Source organism: Cryptomeria japonica, chromosome 10, assembly GCF_030272615.1.
Source record: "Cryptomeria japonica chromosome 10, Sugi_1.0, whole genome shotgun sequence".
Lineage (NCBI taxonomy): Eukaryota > Viridiplantae > Streptophyta > Pinopsida > Cupressales > Cupressaceae > Cryptomeria > Cryptomeria japonica.
In genome coordinates this window covers 209,681,582-209,693,954 of record NC_081414.1, presented here as the reverse complement: position 1 = coordinate 209,693,954, position 12,373 = coordinate 209,681,582, and positions in this window count along the sequence as shown.

Below are 12,373 nucleotides of genomic sequence, written 5' to 3'. Positions count from 1 at the left end.
CATTCAAACATTTCACTCTCACGGAAATTTACGGAGACTTTAATGTTTTTTTCCTTTCTCTTTGAAATATGATTGCCGAATTGATTTTGTCTAACATGTTTTTAGATTTTAAATTAGCTGAAATTATTATTTTGATGTTTGGAGAGGAGTTAAACCTAATGGTTTTTTCCCTTGTTTCTTTGGGAAACGCTTAGCTCGTGGAGTGCAGTAGAATTGGAGAGGAGTTAAACCTCGTGGTCTATACTTCCACATTTTACATACATGCCTACTAGGGTAGCTACAACAGTTGATAACATTTAACAAAAAAATCCCTTCCTTAATTTTTATGTACATTTCACATCAAATCCACCTTTAAAATTCATCAAAGGATAAACTCAATAAACAAGTATAGAGGTTCCTGCCAAAGACTGGAAGAACAGAGTAGTGAAAGGTGGCCAATCAATTTCACTAAAGTAAACAGTTGGATTCAAAAGTTTGTATCATTTGCTTTCCTCGTTGTCTACTTACAATCCTATGGATACAGCTTGCACACATCACATAGGTAACAAAATCTACTACTATTATGACTGACAGTAAGAAATAGAAATGTTCCATGTGACTAGTGTTAAGATTTCCTAGGATCCAACCAGACTTGTTCTACTTCTTTGTGATGTACAATACTTACCCAGAATACTGTTCTCGTAATTTCCAAGGGAAAAAGATGACATGTAGAGTGCACTTCTGATACCTGCCCGTTAAAAAACTCTAGACCAAAAAATTACAAACAAGCAAAGGACTTTTCACCAAAAAAACTGCAAAATTTGTATGTTTGAATAAAAACTCAATACCTAAGCAATTCCTTGTGAAAATCACTGTTTGATAGCAATCTCTTTAAATAGACTCTTCGTGTACACCCTGATCTTAAGCATATAATTGCGTGAACAAGTACCCTCAGCCTTGGAGGAATTCATTCATTTCTGGGAAGGAATGAGTAGTTCCACCCTAATTTTCCAGGTCAACAAAACGAACCAACGCATAGTTTAAGTTTTTGGGGATTTTATTTTAGTTTTCAGTTTGTACGAGAGTTTGCCATTATAATTTGTAGATAGATTTATTTCAGACATTGTTCCATTTTGAGTTGCCCCTAAATGGACAAATTTAAACGCCAACTGTGATAAATCTACTGATTGAAAATGCCGTTAAATTTATCTATCAGTTAACCTATATGAATTGAGGTTAAAATATACAGATTACCAATTTATATAGGTCCTACAGCTTGAAAATCTATAAAGGTATCGAACCAATTAGGTAAGAAAAGCATTACAAATAAATATCAAACCACTTGTTGTTCCTTGGATCGAAATTTAAGAGTTCATAAGAAACATTTTCGTTGGAAAGAAATAAGTTTGTTTCGATTAATATTCAGTTCAAAACAACTAAATTGCAATGAAATTTAAAGCATATTATTGTACCGAATATTTATGCACGTATTTATTAAACATACAGCAAGACATCAAATGAGTTTTAAGGGCTTGTTCGTAACTATTAAGTTCCAAACAACAAATCTCCACTGCCATTAGAAATGGCATCAAATCTCAAATATCCACATACAGCATTGTATCATAAAAACATAGGCATTATAAATCATGACTAAAAACATAGGCATTATAAAGCATGCCTGACTAACACAGTATCTGGGTCTGTTGCTGAGATAAGAGCACCAAACATCAAATTTTCTTGAAATGGTAACCTACACATTGGAAAGAATATTCCTCCTAGATAACTGGGAAGACCAATAAGAGAATGATAGAACATTTAATGAAACAGAATTGATCAGGAATGAGAAAGGGTAAAAAGGCCTCAAAATATATTAACTTCAAGTATTCTCCAAAAAAGTGAAATATATCAAAATATATTAACCTAAACAAGCAAACGGAGAGAAAATATGCACTAAAATTCCAGTCACAATTGAAGATATGAATGTTCCTAATATAGCAATTGTGATTATTGCATCAAAGTTTGGAAAGAATGGTTTCTGTCACAACAAAGTTGATGAAAAAATTAATTTTCTTTAAATAGAGAAAAATAGCCATTATATTTTACTAGATGATAAACATTATATTTCATTATTCATCGATAATCAAAGGGCAGAACTTATAGGTTCCAAACTAAAATCCGATTGAGTGAAACATGGATCAAGGAAAACAAATCTGTTCTATTGAAGACTAAAATAGCCATCAATCTGGAACATGAGAATAGAACTTCACTCTACTCTTCGGAAGGATATAAAATTATGGGAGCTAGCTGAAGTAGAAAGAAAAAACTTAATGGTTTACTAGAGACCACTAATATCAATAAAACATTCCAGCAGAAATAAAGGAACCAGTGCTTAAGAAATCACTTTATCCAATAGACATGGTCTTTTGTTGATGTACTATTAATCTGAAAATTACCACTAGCATTTAGATGAACCTCACCTAATGCTCGCTTCTGAATTTGAAATGTTTGCTAAACCACCAGCAATTAGACTTGCCAGGAAACTCCACAAATTAGTTATATTTGAGCCAATAATCATCAACCTTAATCAATTTTATGGTATTTTAATATTCTATCAAATTCAACACTGATCTCTTTATGGACAATACCACTGGCATTCATCTACAAATAGTTCAGCATGACCTATTTAATGACACATTTAACCAACATGTGCTAAGGAAGTCCTTTATACAATAGTAATCTTAAATAACAAATGTTTTGAATAGTATGCTATGACTAGCTACATTGGCATGACAGTATAACAGTATACATCAAATTTCTGTGCATGTGATTCAATACAACTAATGATTAGCCACATATGTGACCTTTTCCAGGATATATCAGACCTGTTCACCAAGGAGAGTGCAGGCTACTGTGTTACTGCGTTATAGAACTCCACCTGGTCCTACAAGTCCAGGTCACAGTCAAACCCTATTTCTAGGACAGATAAGTTGAAGAACTTTGCTTGCTACAACTTATTATCTCAAGAAAACTCATCTTGTTGTTGTTATGTATTTTTGTTATTCTTTCCTTTGTTTAACACTGAAAATTGTATTGATTTTGAAATAGGAGCTGAGCATCCCCCTAGTACTTCCTTGTAAGAAAGCTTAGCAGTTTCTTCAAAATGAATCGGTCATTTAAGCGTGTTACCATTAACTACCACCTTCTCTATACCTAACAAACCATCAATGATTATGTCTTTTGACACTGGTGAACTAACATCAGCATTACTTGTATCTTCTGCCTCCATAACTCCGTTCACTAGAAGGGATCAATATAAAAAGGATATGATAATGCCCACTGCAACAAGGCCAAGCCATAGCCGACCCTCGATAGGACTAAGGCCAAATTGCTATAAATCCTAATACCACAACTGCAAATTCTGACAATTTCGAAAAGCTCTACTAACCAAGAAGACAGTGAGTGATAAATGTTTTGACGCACAAAATTCTGCACACCTGGTGAGTAGACTTCTACAGATCTCGTGAGCAGAGCATAGAGGAATGAATTGTGGGACGGAAGGAAAAACCAACACTGTCCACCTCTCTCTGCATGCAAGAAATATAAAACCCTAATTGCCAACTGTCTATTTCACCTGCAGCTTCATTTGTTTATTTGCAAAGCCCAGAGTAGTTCCTTGAGGATTGTGTGTTCTCTGGCATCGGTAATAGGAGGGATTGGTCGACATAGTTCTGGTTAGGTCCTTTTTTTATTTTCCGTGTATGAAGGGCTACACACCAATAATGTTATGGAAGCCCTTGCTATTGTAAAGATTAAAATGAGCAAAGAATCCGAAACAAAACAGCAGAAAAGAAACACATAACACAAGGATTACTGTGGTTCACTACTAAGTGGCTACGTCTACCAGAAACACAGGGAATTATCTTATTGACCAAATATCCAATACACAGTACATCTAATATGGGCTGCACCATGCACTGACATCCCTACTTCCATGTTCGATCTTATATTCGAACAAGACCCAGTCAAAATTTTAACATCGCCAAAATCTGTTCAAGAAAACTTTGAATGAACCTTCTCCAAATTCTATCAGACTTAATAAAATTTAAAAGATGAACTTCTTCTATTTGAAAAACAATTTCCTCCTTACTGAGGCGAGGATACTGCCTCTTCCTTTACGGTAGTAGTCAATATTGCCTCCCTTCACATAAAAAACTTTGGAATATTATCCACGTTGATACTATCATCCACATCCATCCAATCGGGTTGGTGAGTCTTAATAGATTCTGGTCGGGAGAAAACACCTTCCTGTTTTCTCCCTTCTCTCTTTGCGATGCCTGAAACCACTTGGAGCGATGCCCTGAAACTGCTTGGAGTGATGCCCATTGTCCTCGCTCTACCTCACTACAATCTGCACCCTCCTCATTCTGGGAGTCAACAATAGATTCAACTTGGGTCTCCACTGGCATACACTCTTCCTCTCGCAATCACTTGAGTTCATCTTTTTCAGCAACAACCTCTTTACCAGCATCTTTCTGCTCAGAAATTCCTACGTCTATACAAGGACTATCTTCAACTCCAACCGGGGTATCACGGCGTTCAACCTTGGCTCAAGCAGAGAGAAAATGAGAATCAACTGCCATAGAAGTTATAAATTTTGAAAATAAGCACCACAAAATTATAATTTTTAAATAAATTTGTAAATATAAAATAAAAATAAAGATATTTAAAAATAATTAATCTACCATTTCACAATTAATCTACAATGTATTGAGAGCAAGAAAAGTGTAAAGACAATTAAATTTAAATATCTTTGTTTATACTAAATATAATTTAAAGTAAAGTAAACTAATTTTAAGATAATATTTTTTTATATAGATGTATTTAAGATATCTATACTAGTAGATATACATACATACACATAGGTATATATAAGTATGTATACATACATACATAGAATTCTAATATATAATTATTTAATTTACTTAAATTATATTATTAACAGGGGTAAAATATCATGACTATTATCTCTTAATTTAAAATTTGTTAAAAAAACATCTCCCATAGACTATTCATAACGAAAAATAATATATTAATAAAATATAATATTTAATTTTAATAATTTTTATTTTAAAAATCACCGAAAACAATACCAACAAATCAATTCTTTATATTAAGAAAAATTAAATATTTTAAAACTAATTTGTTATAAATGTTATGAAGACTAATAAATAATATAAAATTTAGATATTTATATATAAATAAAATTGAAAAATATTTTTAAAAAACATATATTAATTTAAATTGAATTTATATTTTCTAAGACAAATGCGAGGTAGGCTGTACGATACTTGTCACTTATATTTATAAGTGGCACATCTATTTTAGAACCTGTCTTTATTTTTCTGCAAATTTATACACGCTATCACTCTACGTGTCTCTATAAAAGCTGGTTTGTTGTGGTATAAATAGTGTGATTGTGTAAGACATTGATCAAATGAGTTAGACAGATTTTTAATGGAGATTAACACTATTGGAATACTTTTTCATCATCTCTTTGCTGATGATCTAATTAAAAACAAAAGGTGAGATATTTTTAATATGTTTTTTTATCTATATAGTTTTAACATACAAAATAAGTGGTCTAATGATTTATTTATAAACGAGAGTTTAAATATAATCAAGTGTATCATTATTTAATTTTAACTTTTATGATAGAATTTAATCTTAATATTAAGAACACATATACTGTTATAATCAAATTTTTCTTTTACACATTATAATAGATTATAAGAAAATTATATCATGTAATAAATTAAATAAACGTTTTAGTAAAAGAATAGCTGGTATACCTTTCAACTAAATCATTTGATCCCTATCTACTTCTGTTTTCAGCTTTCATTTGAATGAGTCTACTGCTTTCGCATTGTCTGTAAAGAATGGAATTCTATTTTTGCCAGTCAAAATTCTTGACATCTTATCTGTGATGAAGAAAAGATAGAAATTCTTGACATCTTATTCTTGCCAGTCAAAATTCTTGACATCTTATGGCCTACTGCTCTTGCACACAAAAATGGAGGACTCTCTCTTACATTTCTCCTGAATCAGAGGGAGGCAATATCAGATATTTATTAAAGACAGGGCAAGGAGGAAACAAAGAACCCTATTTGGTAGTTGGCACAAATTCCCATTTTCAAGATTCATAAAGTTTAAGTGTGTAGGAGAAAGGGGATTTAATATATTAATATCATGAGATGGTTAATTGCAATGGCGATTTTTTTTTGGAGGGGAATGTCACCTATTTACAAAATCCGCATTGCGAGGAGTGTGATTGTGTGGGAGATTTTTGGCATTGCGAGGAGTGTGATTGTGTGATTTTTGACATTGCTAGGAGTGTGATTGTGTGAGAGATTATATGACATATATGGAATCAATTTTTAAATAAAAATTATCAATTTTTTATTTTTATTTTTTATTTTGTTATCAAATTTAAAATTTAATTTAAATAATATTTGATAGATTTTTAATTTAAAATATTTCAAATGTAATATTAATTTGATTTTTTTAAAAATAGTTGAATATAGTATTCACCAAAAATCTATGATAAAATTTATTTACCTCTTAACAATTATATTTTAAATTAAATAAAATTAAAATATAATTAATGGAAAAGTTCATTTTATAGACACTTAAATGATGGCGAGTTTAGATTTTCTACAATACAAACAAAAAAATAACTAAAATAATTAAATATAGAAATAAAACACACACACATATTACTTTATGAATAATAAACAATAAATAAATATAATATGATCTATTAAATTTTTATTGAATAGAAAACGTATTATTTATTTTTTAAATATACAAATATAAAAATTTTGGATGATGGATTTAGTATGTGTATGCATCTAAAGATCAACCTATTAATGCCCGATACATCTATGCATGTTTAAACCTGTGACCAAGCTCTCATATCACTTGTTACAAGTGCAGTTGCCATTGCACCAAAAGATCAACCTGTTAATGCTTGTTACTTATAGAATTCATTGGAGCCGGTTAAGCATGTCACAAATCCAAGGGCATAGGAGGCAGTTAGGCCATGTCACAAACCCAAGCGCATAGGAGGCAGTTAAGCCATGTCATAGGAGACCAAGGTTACACACCTTGCAACATGTATATGTATGTATGAATGTATATGTGTGTATATATACATATATCTATATGTACATATGCAAATATATGTGTTTGTACACACACATATATGTCCATATATTTAGGTATGTATATATATGTTTATAGATACATACACATACATATAAACTTCAAATTTCCAATTATTTCATTTACTTAGAGTACATTTTTAATGTCCAAAGACATTCAATAAAAAGGCTGTGTAGTTCCTCCCAAATGGTGCTCTTTGGAAAGTAGACAATATGAAAGCAACATTGTCCTACTTGAATTGTAATTTACCATTGTATTATTTAAAAATAAATAAATTAATAATATTAATATGAGTTACTTAAATAAATGAAGATGAGTTTAAATTATTTATTTAGTTTTGGTGTTTGTTGTGGATTTTAGAAGTATGAAAAGTTTCTAGTGAGGTAGGAACTTGATAATTATGATTTGACTATAAACATCATATAATACTATGTCAATTGTTTATGTTGCTTATGTATTTAGTACATTTCTTTTTAATGTCTCAAAATGTTCCATTTAAATAGATAATAGAATTCTTAAGGGGAAGATAAGTGATAGATATACCTAGTTAACATGTAATTCAATGTGTCATGAGAAACCAAATGTAAACTTCTATAGTTATGGTAATAAAATGTTTATTTTTATTAGCTATAAAAAATTCTTAATTTTGATCCTCAAATATTTAAGAACTTACAAAAGGAATATTTCAAGTTTTTTTTCTTGATTTTCATTGATTGTAGTTTACAAGTTTATTCATTGTTAAAACTATGTATGTATAAATAAAAGAAATGCTACATAGTGACTAGTATTGGCAATGTAGAAGAGGGACACTGCATCCTAATTACATAGTTCAAAAACTCAAAGAAGTCTGATTTATTTTCCAACAAATAAGATGAATTCAAACACCAATTTTATTGAAAAAAAAAAAAAAAATCTCATTGAAATTTGAAACAACTTTAGATAATACCATGTGAAGCCCAATGACTTCTTATTACAACATCACATCTAAACCTCATATGTGATTGTCTATATACCTACAAAAATGATTCATAACAACAGAAAAAAGGCCTCCAAAAGCCTTCTTTCCTTTTCTTGCCAAGTTTTTTCACACCATGTAATTTCATTTCATTTGCTAAACTTAGAGTCCCAAAAGGAGTACGCCACATTTTCTTTCCAATAAAAAATTTAATTAATTTTAATTTATAATCTTCCCTTTTAGTTCTCTTACACCTATTTTGCAACTAGTTGAAGATAGGTGTTCATGTAAGACCTCTAGCACACCTAGTTTGCTTTAAACAAGGAAAAATTTTGATTCTCCTCTATGGTACGTCCAACATGGAAGATATTCTCTTGTAAAAGAATTTAATTTTTAATAATTTGAATTTTAATTTGAATCTTATTTTGGCTCCCATTTGGGTGCACATAGGGTTCATAAGTTCCCAATGCCCATTTTTACAAATTTTAAATTTTTACATTTTTAAATGTCACCAAATTACATAAGATTATATCTTAATGTCAATTACAAGCCATGCCAAAATATTAATAAAAATATTTGGCCTTATTTAAACAAAAAATTCTACCTCAAGCCAAAATTTCAATAATGCATAAAAATAAAATATTTTTGGGTTTGTCAGATTACCTGTCCCCTAAATGCTCATGCATGAGAAACCCAAGATAGATTGGAATGTTTCATGAGTAGAACTCATATAAGTCTCTAAATATCATTCTCATCTTAAATCCATTTATTTTCCTTATCTATCTAAACATTCATTCTTACCTTTTGTCACAAATCATCATCTCCTATATCTTTCACTCTTCCTCTCTTTCTCCTCCTTTTTACATAATTCATCTTGCACTGGAATATGCACTAGAAAACCCTTAAAAATAAAAATCTTAATATCATCCTCTTTAGTAAAATAATCAAATTTATGCATTACCTCTTTCATTGAAACTACTGCAACAATCTATTTATCATCTTTCTCTTTTTGCAACATTGTGTTCCTCACTCTTTTATGTCTTCTTAAAGACAATTTTTTGCTCCAAATTTGCCTCCTCTGATTTACATCAATGTTAGAAAGAAAAAAAGAGATTCTTCTTTCCCATATGCAACAAACTATTAGTTACAAAATCTTCATCCTCAATAATCTCTTTATCAATCAAGAGATCATCCATCAACTCAACCTTCACCATTTCATCTTCTTCCTCAATTATACATTCATCTTATAATGGATCGTTTTATGTAATATACTCCCCTATACCAATATTATCATCCTTAAATAAATCAATTTCAATAATGTTTTCACACAAATCTTGGACTTTAAATAATAAAAACTTATCAAATGTTTCAAACTTATGCTACAAAAAAAAATCCCATGTCCTGTGGCTAGAATCATCAATTAAGGTCATAAATTATTGGCTCTTCCTAATGGATTTGGTTTGCATAGGTCCAACCAAATATGTATGCACCAGCTTCAATGGTGCTCTTTCCCTTCTAGGGTTTCCTAATTGAAAGGGGTACTTATGTTGCCCACCCAAAATACAAGCCTCACACTTGCTACTAGGCTCTTCTATCTTTGGAAAACCATCTACCATTCTTTTCTTGGACATTAAACTTAAATGGAATAGTGTAAGTGTCCATATCTGAGATACCATAACTTGTAGGGGTCCTAAATGACTACCTTGTAGGCTAATTGTTTTACTTCTGTACATTTTCCTTTCTTGGGAGGTGCAACCAAGGAGTACGAAGAAAAATACATCTCTATTTTTAATGGAAACATCTGGTTCTTTGACATTTGAACTACAACAACTTTCTTCTTCTCATCTTTATCAGAAATGATAAATTCACTAATCCATCAACACTTTGTACCTATTTTGGTTCAGTTATCTAGAACTCATGAGATTGTGATTAATACCTAGGGCAAAATAAACAATTCTCAATTTCCTTCTTCTCACCTTTCTTGGTGCAGTTCATGATAGATCCTTTTCCCACATCTGGAATTATTCCATTGTTCCCTATATTAAAACCAAACTTTAAAATTTTATCAATGAAAAAAAAAAACTTTCATTACCACTCATGTGGTTATGATGACCACTATCCAAATACCAAACTTTGGGGTTGCCTTCTTTACCAATATTGCACATGATGAAGGTTGTGGACTGTTTACTTTCAGCCACATTCACATCAACCACATTTATAGTTCTCTTGGATTGATTATTGTTCTTTTTCCAGCACTCACTAGCATAATGGCCAAACTCATGAAAATAATAGAATTCAACATTTCTCTTGTCATACCTCTAATTAAAAACTGTTGTTTTTGTCTTGCCTAGAGTTGGCTTGAGAGTTTCTTTCTCCCTTATGTCTTTGAGGTCATCTAGAGCTATCTCATCTAGTAGTTTCTTATCTAAAATTTCCATGACCTCTACCTCTTGAGCTCCTTCTAGCATTGTTCCTTATCACCCTGCCTATTGTATTAGCTTGAGCTTTGAAAGCTTCCTCTTGGAAAGATGTACTAGACCTATTTAGGCACTACTCATGGGTTTAAAGAGAGCCCATTAAATCATCCACTATCAAAGAATAGAGGTCATTTTCCTCTTCAATGGCAATGAAAATTGCATCAAACTTTGAGGGAAACTATGGAGGATATTCTCCACAATCCTTTGTTCCTCCAGGGTTTGTCTATTTGTCCTCAATAGATTCAACAAACCAGAGACTCTAGCATAAAAATAAAAAATAGATTGACTATCCTTCATTTGAATATTCTCAAAATCTCTTCAAAGCATTTAGAGCTTCACCAATATGACTTCAACAATCCTTTTACATCTTGTTTGGATGATTTACTAGGCTTCTTTGGCATAGTTAGTTGTTAGAATTCTAAGAAATACTACATCTACCAAGACTGCCTCAATCAAAGTAAGAGATTTTGCATCTTTCCTCCTTGTCTCTCTGAAATAGGTCTTCTGATGCTTTGTGAGGGCTAAAAACTAAGTTGGATTAATTGTATCCACCAATGCATTGACCACAAGCTCCCACAAATCATTTGCAACCATGATGGTCTTCACCTTCTTTGCCAAAACATTACAACTATGTCCATTAATGGGCAATGGATACTTCTATTTCTTTCATTCATCTACAACTGTGTCTCCTATGCACTAAAATTCGATACCCAAAAAAAATATTCCCAAAATCATAAGGATTTAGGGCCAAATGGATCTAATGCCAAATTATAAAACTAGAATGCTCAAATATAGAGCTTTGATACCCTGTAAAGAATATTGAATTTTCAGAAAGGGCAAAGACCTTTTCTCTTATAAATGTGAATAGCCATGTTTTATCAATCTTAAAAGAGTCACTATAGAGAAGGGTATTTTCTAGCCTTAAACTAATGAACCTCAAGGAGAAAACCTTCCTTTTCTACCTCACTAAACTAGCGCTCTAGTACAAGAAGATACAAACAAGTAACTATCGAAACCTATGAGTGAAAATTACTGGATATAAGAATTAATAAACTTATTTAACTTATAAACCCAAAATAATAGGCCACAAAGACTCTGTAGTGATATCTTCTTATTCTCTACTTGATGATGTGTGCATGGGTTGAGGATCACAACAGAACATGAGTACAAACAAACTATAGAGAGTTATATAGAGAGTACAGAAGGATCGGATTTCTGGAAATGATATGATAGTAAATAAAGTTACAATATTAACAAAGAATTAAAGGAAATAAGAAGCTCACAATAGTCCCATGCTTGAAGCCTCAAACCAGCTAAAAAACTTGCTTTGATAACCTACACACAAGACAAAAATAGATGAAAATGTTGAGGCTATGTTTTAGAAGTCTGTCATAGTCAGATTCCCAATTTGGTGTTTCCACCTCCATCGATATCCCGATAGATAGATCAAGATAAAACCTGATAATGGAATAACAAGTAGATATAACAAACAATATGTTAATTAAGATAATAAAAAGAAAGAGAGAGGAGAAGAGAACTCCCCTTACACACCCAAAGTGGAGAGCTTGTTGAATGAAGATGAAGTGTAGAATCCTCCTTAAAGTATGATAACAATACTCAAAATTTGAGAGAGTAAAGAGACTTGAGATGTAACCAAAGATCTTCAATGGATTGATTAGTGAGCTCCTAGAGAGCATGGAGTGAATAAATAGAGAACACATAGACCCTCAAAATGGGGCCA